Raw genomic sequence first — 6,689 nt, 5'->3', positions numbered from 1 at the left:
CGTGTCTCAACCATTCAGAAAGCTGCAAGAAATTACATTTGCGCTGAACTATTTCCCATTTCCAAGTAGATTATAACCGACATCCGTAGCTTGTCAGATGCAGAATTAAATGGATGTAAATAAAATGCCCCATCACAATGTGTATAATGACGCACAATGGTTGATCTTGAGCTCTTAGAAGATGTGGCGATTAAATGGAAGGATTCGGAGTGAACGCATCATCTTCATAACAAAAGGTGTGGAAAAATATATTATTTATTCAAGAATTCCCTCATAATGCAGTTTATTTCAGTTAGGACAGTCTTGATTTCGCCCAACTCCTTGGCCACCTCTTGAATTAATGACTAGACGTTTTTTTGCCTCGACTTTGATGTCCGACCATTTCTTTTTTATTTCGACCACAGTCCGAGGTTGTGAGGACACAGCATTTATGGCGTCTGCAACCTTTTCCCACTCAAGCGCCTTTTTGGCATTAGTAATGTCCACACTGTGCCCTCCAAACAACATTTTTCTCCTCTTTTCCACCTCGCCAACTTCTTCTTCACATTGAGTGAAGTTTACATATTTTTTTTTATTTCCTCTCTGTGTTTAACATGATTTCGCAGTTCATCAATATTAACTTTTGGCCGTTTCAAGGACTATTTATGGGCAACTATGGGCGTGACATGAAGCCGCAAAAGCTGCGCTACATTTAGAACTGATTGTGATTTATGAAGGGAAATATGCGTAGCCTATGTTTCATCCGTACGCCACTTCTGACGCAAATCCTACGCAAAGTTTTATAAATGAGGCCCCAGGTTGTGATTCGCTCAGTCTTCACACAGACACGCGCTCCAACGCCGTTGCATACACAAACACCTGTCCTGCCCACTTTTTAAAACAAAGTTAAGCCACTGTAGTACAAAAAAATAAATAACATTTAAAAAAAAAAACTTATAATAGTAAAAGAACTCATATAGCTTATTTGTTCTTATCTTCCGATGTTATCATACAATTTATACATTTGAGCCTTTTTATGATTTATAAAATAAATAATTGTTTTCTTCTCTCTTTTTCAGCTTCTTTGATTACCATCTGCTTGTTGTAAGTCATACAAGTCATCCTATCTCAGATTTGCCATGTTCATTGCGTTCTGATTAGTCTGTAACAGGGCAAATGCTGCTGGGCCCCGGTCACAGAACCAAGGGTTGGGCCCCTCACAACAACTCAATATATATCTTTGTGCCCCCCCCCCCCCAACCCCACCCCCACCCCCATCCCATCCCCCTTCACCGAGGGCCCCAGTTACCAGTTACACCCATGGTTACACCCCACACGCACTCCCAACACCACACACCCCACACGCGGGATTTGGATATTTTTGTGTCTGAGAAAAATTGGGGAATAAATGGGTTAATGAAACATTTTAACTCATAGACGCCCAACACTGAAACCCATCGTAGTGTAATGCAAGACCAGCCTCACCCAAGGACATAATTCCTGGCGGCACAACCAGGTGCTAAAGTGTCTTGCAGCAGTGCTGAAAACTCGATGGACAAGAGTGAATGCCCTTCCTCTACCGTCATTACGGTGGCAGCCGACACCAGGGCCGTGCACAGACCTTTTGAGGGGCATGTGTTGAAACTGAAAAAGGGCACCCCTCCATTTTTTTTAAATATTAATATTATTAAGTAGGCCTAAGCCTACATAAAAAGAAGAAATGGTCACATCTTCATGACAAATTCAATAACTTATTCACTATTAATAATAACCATAATATAGATAATATAGCCTACAGGGTTTTATAAAGGGCTACCCTTACGAAAAGGTACAAAATTCTGACATCATGATCAATATACCTGCCTACAACTGTTGCTGCCTGCCAGCGTTTAAGTCATGCGCATAATCTCGCGCGTGCACAACTGCGCAAAGTCACGGTGTTGGTTTAAGTTTGAGAAAACAGTCGCAGGGGTACTTAACCTTCTGGGGTTAAGGGTAGCAGTTTGAATAAATAATAAACATAGCAGTTTTAACTCTTCTCCACTTTATTATACCACATATCAGAATACTAACTCCAAAAACCCGCTATGGCCGCGACACTCCAGTACCAAGTGCGCATGACCCATTCGTCTCTACGGCAAGCCCCGAGGGGAAAAATACATAAAACGAGCGCCAGTACAACAGGTATTATAGTAACAGACTTTGTTGGATTCTGTCATGTATAATCCAACAAAGTATGTTACAATAATAATAATAATAATAAAGACAGTTGAGAAATAATAATATTTTTACAGTTTTCAACAATAATTATCATTTGTTGAACCCTTGCTCTTATAATGTTTCTGATTTCTCAGTTTTGTCATGCTTTTACCAAATAATTTATTTTACATTTTATGAGACATAATTTGATATTTTGTCATATTTGCAGCATCAAAAATAGTTCCAAACAACATGCATCTCACAGCCAACTCGTTTCATTAGGCTACTTAATGAATCAGCCATTTGAACAAATCTTTTAAATTAATGCCTCAATTACTCAATCATTAAGATGTTCAATTGCCGCCACCTATTGGCGGTTTAGTTCCATGTTTGTAATTGTTCCCTCTTTTTTTTTTGTATTTTCAAAAAATATTTAAAACAATATCATAACATTGTTTAAATCCGTTGTGCTTTTTTTCAGAGCAAATTTAAGCATTTAAAATGAAAGATGAAGCATAAATTTAATAAGATAAAAAAATGTATAGCCTAAAGGTAAAAAAAGACCAAATATCACAAAAATGCAAATTTAAATTAAAAAGCTGATAGAACACTGATGAGAATACTGCTTCAGAATAAATTAGATTTACAAAAAACAAAACAAAAAACAATTAAATTAAAATGAAAATTTAGACATTCTTTTTGACAAATGCAATTTGATTTAACCATAAAAAACTGAGCAAAACTATAAAACAATAGCTGTTATTTTATGATTTTTTTCTACAGACATCTGTTGGTTTGTTAAAATGGCCTCAGATTATCTTAAAAACTGGAGGAAGGTCAATTCTATGGTAAATAAACTAGCTGAAGATGACAGTGAAGAAGAGTTTGTGGATGACATGTCCTATGGGGATGATGATGAGTTTGATGCTGTGGATGATGGCAGGGATCGAGAAAGATACAGTGTTGAAGGTCCAGACACAGAAGACCAAGTGATGGAAGAGGCGCCTAGATGACAACAGATTGGACCTATGTAGAGACTTGGCAGATTGGGCAGTGGTCAATAGTCAATCACACAAATCACTCAATGACTTGCTCCAAGTTCTACGTAATCATGGACACAGTGACCTGCCCAAGGACTCACGGACACTGCTTTGTACTCCAAAAGTAGTGGAATGCCAGGCAAGATGTAACGGCGAATACATCTATTATGGTTTGGAAACTGGTAAACGCAGCACACTTCTGCAGTGCCCAGCTTCACCAGATCGCATTGCTGTCACCATTAATGTGGATGGTGTGCCATTATTCAGATCTAGTACTGCTCAATTCTGGTCCATGCTGGCAAAAGTTGAGGGATTTGAGCCTTTTATCATCTGCCTGTTTAGTGGAATGACAAAACATGAACCATTGGAAGACTATGTCCAAGACCTGGTAGAAGAAATCAAGAGGCTCAGGGAAATTGGAATCCAAGACAAGGGGAATGTCATACAGGTTGACATAAAAGCCTTTATCTGTGAGGCTCCAGCAAGAGCTTTCTTGAAAAATATAATCTACCACACTGGATACCACAGCTGTGAGAGGTGTGAAGAGGACGGTGAATGGTTGGGCAAAATAGTGTTCAACAGCAAGGATACATCCCCTAGCAGGACAGATGAAAAGTTCAGCCAGATGGCCTACAGAGCCAAACACCAGAATGGGGAGACACCACTGATCAGAGCAGGCATCCCATGTGTCAGCTCTTTTGTTCTTGATTACATGCACCTTGTTTGCCTTGGGGTTGTAAGGCGCATCCTGTACTACCTCGTAAACTCTCTCCGAGACAGAAAGCTGAACTCTCCAGTGAGCTCATTAAACTGAGGAACTCAATGCCCAGTGAGATGGCAAGGAAGCCCAGATCCCTTCAGGAGTTGGATAGATGGAAAGCCACTGAGTTCCGACAGTTCCTGCTGTACACTGGACCAGTGATACTCCATGGAGTTGTGGACCCGGATTTATACCACCACTTCCTTTGCTTGACAATTGGAATGTCGATCCTTCTTTCTGCAGATCGCGAGCGGAGAAACCACTTTCTACCATATGCAGCAGACCTCCTTAATCATTTTGTCATCAACAGCGCTGAGGTCTATGGAGATAAATTCACTGTCTACAATGTGCATCACATAAAACACCTCCATGAAGATGTTGCACATTTTGATTGTTCCTTAAATGAGATATCTGCTTTCCCTTTTGAGAACCATCTGAAAACCATCAAGAAGCTTGTCAAGACCAGCCATAACCCTTTGGTGCAAGTGGCTAAGCGAATGGCAGAGAAGGAGCATGCACAAAAAAAAAAACGAAACAGAAGCAAACTCGCCTGCAGCCAGTGTCAGGAAAGCAAAGGGACAGCTGCTTTTTGCTCCAAGATGGCAGCGTAGCTTTTGTAACTGAAAAAAAAAAAACAGATGAACAAATTGGTTTTCAGTGTCATCCCAAAACACCAAACCTTCAACCTATTTAAAAAGCCTTGCCAGTCTAAACTACTGGACATTGCTTTTGTTGGCAGTACCTGCAGCACAGCTAAAACACAGCTACTACAAATACAAGACTTGAAAACAAAAGCTGTATGTCTACCACATTGCGGAGGATATGCCATCTTCCCTTTGTTGCATAATGTTGAATGAAAAATTAAGGATTTTTTTTTTAGTAACCTTTGTAGATTCAGACATGGTTTTTGCAAGGGCTGTTTGGTTCGAGGGTGACAAATATTTTGAGGGTGTAATTCCAAAAAACTGAATCCTTGAAGATGAAAAAGTTGTGAAATGGCCAAAGATCCAGGTGCAGTCAGCACATAAAAAAAAGTTAAACCCCATGGAGGACTGGCTCACTTTCCATCTGGTGAAAATAAAAATGACATCAGGTACAAATACACATAATAGCCTACTAAATCTGGTGTAGTTATTATTTCCCTACGTTAGATACATAAAGGTTACTTTACATTTTTATTTAACTTGGTGATTTTGTATAAAATGAAAAAGACTGTGAGCTTTATGACTACACATCATCAGCCCAAACTGACTACTTTTTACATCTCATATGTTCGGCAAAAGCCAGGCTCGAACCCGAGCGCATCAATTGCTCTTTCAAGAACTACACACTCTACGATCTACGCCACTGTAACTGTTCGTGACAGGCGTGTTTTTGATTAAAAGACCCCCCCCCACCACCACCACCATATATATATATATATATATATATATAGATTAATAGAAAGAACAGCAGAGAAATTAATATTTTTAAATAAAAATCTATAAGAAAAAAAAGAGACATTGTGGCTTGATTTGTTTTATTAATAATCCTTTTCATGACCAAAATAACATTATGCAATGTGAAGAGACTACAGGTTACAAGCATCATGTATTAAAAAAATACAATAATAAAAAACAACACATTTTTAAATGGCTCGTTGTAAAGGTTGTTTCAGATGAACACCTGCAATTGACCACTAGGTGTCGCCATGGAGACGGGTGTCGGATTGCTTCGAAGCCTTGAAACAATATAGCACATTTGCTTCAACTGTTTCATTGCTTCACGAAGCCTCGATCTGCCCATCACTAGTGTTTCAACACAATCATTAATTGACCTGAATCGCTGAACTCATCAAGAGCATAAATTCTGAGTTAAATTTACCTTAAGGATTTTAACAGCATGGTCATTTTAGGATATAACATTTTTAGCCTTTTCAATGAAAAACAATTAAAAAAAAATTAAAAAAAAAAACATCCCAAAAATATTTTTTATAGGCACACACAGACATCAATAATTAACACACTAATCTCAGCAATGGTGACAAACAGATCACCTCTGAACATAAGCTCATAATTTATTCATGCAGCAATTCATGATGGGAGCCATGAATGAATTTTGATTGGTGGCACCAAGAATGCAATGCAACATGCTTTATAACTGTTACCATTGTTGAGATTCACAGGCTAATTATTGATGTCTGTGTGTCTTAACATTGTAGAGAAGTAAAAAATTGTATAGAAATTATTTTTAATATTCTGTAGACATTGAGAGTATTATGTTGCACAAGGTCACTGCTGCTATAATTAATAAAGTAAACCTTACTCCGAAATTAGAATTTATATGAATTCAGTGATTCTGGTCAAATGATTGTGAATTAATGATTATGTTAAAACACAACCATTACCATCAGATCACCTTTTCTATTTGTTCATCTGGCTGTTATAACTCATGTACAAAAGCCAAACAAAATCTAAAGTTAAAGAAATAAGGGTCAAGAGCCCAGCTAAAGCAAACACTAATCTCCATAATGGTGACTTAAAATTTCTGTTTTTCTCCTTCAGTGATTCTGCTTGTTAACATCAGGTGTCTTCAATCATCACTCAATTATTCACTTAATTATCTCATTAACTTTAACACTGCCTCAGTGTTCATTTAACACTCTGCTCAGAGTTTATATAATTCACACTCTCAGTGTTAATTTAACACTGGGGATTTTGCTGTGTAAGTTG

The 6,689-nt window shown here is 38.2% G+C and overlaps 1 pseudogene; it reads left to right on the top strand.

Moving 5' to 3' along the window:
• The first annotated feature begins 3,045 nt into the window (after positions 1-3,045).
• Positions 3,046-4,672, top strand: LOC148997364 (uncharacterized; annotated as a pseudogene).
• The last annotated feature ends 2,017 nt before the right edge of the window (positions 4,673-6,689 follow it).

The sequence above is a fragment of the Pimephales promelas genome, chromosome 2, assembly GCF_988280905.1.
Source record: "Pimephales promelas chromosome 2, fPimPro1.hap1.1, whole genome shotgun sequence".
NCBI classification, from domain to species: Eukaryota; Metazoa; Chordata; class Actinopteri; order Cypriniformes; family Leuciscidae; genus Pimephales; species Pimephales promelas.
The sequence above is the reverse complement of the archived record's forward strand: the minus strand, read 5'-3'. Positions and strand labels throughout refer to the sequence as shown.